Source organism: Eptatretus burgeri, unplaced genomic scaffold (assembly GCF_056783735.1).
Source record: "Eptatretus burgeri isolate ZD-2024b unplaced genomic scaffold, Ebu_testis_v1 Ebu_testis_scaffold_648, whole genome shotgun sequence".
NCBI classification, from domain to species: Eukaryota; Metazoa; Chordata; class Myxini; order Myxiniformes; family Myxinidae; genus Eptatretus; species Eptatretus burgeri.
Window position 1 is genome coordinate 30,232 of NW_028222597.1, and position 2,769 is coordinate 33,000.

A 2,769-nucleotide genomic window follows, 5' to 3' on the forward strand; every position below is an offset into this window, starting at 1 on the left:
CTCCAAAATATAAATAAATAAAATAATAATAATAATAAATAAATAAATAAATAAATAAATAAAAGCCCCCAAAAAAGTTTCAAGTGTCCAACATAAACCCAACTTTCCAAGTCTTCAAGGTATAACCACATTCCCGTTGAGTTTCCAAGATATGTATCACATTGTGAGTTATCAATCCAGAACCCACATTTCAAGTATTCAAAGTAAAACCAACTTACAAAGTCTCTTAAGGATAACTCATTTACTGATTTTTTCAAAATTTGTGAGTCTCCAAGGTAGGCCCCATATTTAGAACCATCTTGGCAGAACCCTTTTCCTGAGTCTCCAAGGTAGTTATTTAAACCATCAAGGCAGAACTCATTTACTGATTTTTTCAAAATTTGTGAGTCTCCAAGGTAGGCCCCATATTTAGAACCATCTTGGCAGAACCCTTTTCCTGAGTCTCCAAGGTAGTTATTTAAACCATCAAGGCAGAACTCATTTACTGATTTTTTCAAAATTTGTGAGTCTCCAAGGTAGGCCCCATATTTAGAACCATCTTGGCAAAACCCTTTTCCTGAGTCTCCAAGGTAGTTATTTAAACCATCAAGGCAGAACTCATTTACTGATTTTTTCAAAATTTGTGAGTCTCCAAGGTAAAACTTGTATTCTGGCTCATCAAGGTATAACTTGTTCAGTGGGTATTGTCTTGATAACTCACAATGAGTACTATTGCTGTAAAACTCTTTTTCAGGATTTTGCTGGTCTCCAAGGTATAACTCTTTGGTTGGGTCATCAAGGACGAACTCGTTCTGTGGGTCTTGGTCGCTCATAAGGTCTTCAACCAAGCCAACAATTTCGCCCCAAGTTGTAGCAAAAGCAGTATTTTCATTTCGTATTTCAGACACAATTTCCTGTGAGAGAAAATAATAATGTATTAATTAAGTTATTTAATTATTAAATGAGTATGCTTCAATCAAAGTTTGAAAATAGGAAAATAAAAAATCTTACCTCAATAGATAAGAGGTTTGAATCCAGTTCATCAACTTGAAGGTTTAGTTTCATAGAAGACAGAGAGTTCCAAGAAACACCAAAGTCATCCCACTCAAGGTCTTCAACCAAGCCAACAATTTCCCCCAAAGTTGTAGCAAAAGCAGTATTTTCATTTCGTATTTCAGACACAATTTCCTGTGAGAGAAAATAATAATGTATTAATTAAGTTATTTAATTATTAAATGAGTATGCTTCAATCAAAGTTTGAAAATAGGAAAATAAAAAATCTTACCTCAATAGATAAGAGGTTTGAATCCAGTTCATCAACTTGAAGGTTTAGTTCCATAGAAGACAGAGAGTTTGAGACAAGCACACAGAACACCATTGCCAGCAAGAACAAATGTTTAAAATGGAGCCTGGGTTTGAAGCTTTTATAGAGAAAGACTGGTGGGTGTGGTTTCCTTTGGAAATTCCCTGGGCAAGCCTAGGCAAGCCTTCATTGGGAAATTTTTCAAAACCATAACATCCTGTAATTTTCTAGTGATTTCTTTGTGAGTCAGAGATGAACTGGAAATGATGTAAGAGTGGGCGGGGCTTAGCAAAAGTAGGCGGAGCTTAGGAAAAGTGGGCGTGGCTTAGGAAAATACCTTATGAAAAGTGGGCGGAGCTTAGCAAAAGTGGGCGGGGGCTTAGGAAAAGTGGGCGTGGCTTAGAAAAAATACCTTATGAAAAGTGGGCGGAGCTTAGCAAAAGTGGGCAGGGCTTAGGAAAAGTGGGCGGGGCTTAAAGAAAAGTGGGCGGAGCTTACCAAAAGTGGGCGGGGCTTAGGAAAAGTGGGCGGGGCTTAAAGAAAAGTGGGCGGGGCTTATTGAATACCTTGTGGAAAGTGGGCGGGGGCTTAACAAAAGTGGGCGGGGCTTAAAGAAAAGTGGGCGGGGCTTAACAAAAAATAACCTGTGGCTCAGGAGGTGGTCAGATGAGAGCATTAAGAGAAGTTTATCATTTCGTAATGGCACAAATGGGGTATCTTAAAAAATATAAAGATTCAAATGTTTTGTTTGTCAATATTTTAGATGGGGATTATTGTGCAAAGAAAATTAAACTATTGAAGGAATTTGAGAATGAACAAATCTTTATAAGTTCAATGAGTGAGCTGTTCAACCCTCAGGTGTTCAATTCAATGAGGTTCAACCTCCAAGTTAAAAGGGGAGACAAATAAATATACCTTGGGATAAAAAGGGGATTTATTTTTAGGGAAAAAAAATATAAATCGCTGAAAATCCCCCATTCATTTACATGGGGAAAAGTGAGCCAGAATCAGTATTCTTACCCTACATATATATATATATATATATATATATATATATATATATATATATATATATATATATATATATATATATATATATATATATACACACACACACATATATGTGACACGGCATGACCAAATGAGTCGGAAGTTGAGCGGCTCCATTGTGAGAAAATCACAGCAGGAGTTTGACGTCTGATGATGGCAAAAATATCCGATTTCTCCATCTCTACCGATTTCGATCGTAAATAGTGTGATTTATCATCCTCCCAACCCTGAATGCGATATTCTGAACATAAATGATGTATTTCTGGCCCAAACGCATCGAGGAAATATCTACTGGGAAATACCGTAAACACGAAAGCTCTTTGTTGCTACCGAATGCGGTCACGTGACTGGAATCCGGCTCGCTGATTGGCCCGCCGCCGCCAGAACACGACATCAAAGATGGTGGCTTCCAGCTAACAACATTCATTTTCTGCGAC

General features: G+C 37.5%; 1 long non-coding RNA gene across 1 annotated transcript; it reads right to left on the minus strand.

Annotated features, from left to right (window-relative positions):
- Positions 1 to 610: 610 nt before the first annotated feature.
- On the minus strand, positions 611 to 1,956 carry LOC147007114 (uncharacterized). Its single transcript, XR_015054392.1, has 3 exons — positions 1,265 to 1,956; positions 991 to 1,167; positions 611 to 893 (listed from the first exon to the last, which is right to left on the minus strand). It is a non-coding gene; the product is annotated as an uncharacterized LOC147007114 (long non-coding RNA).
- Between the last annotated feature and the right edge of the window lie 813 nt (positions 1,957 to 2,769).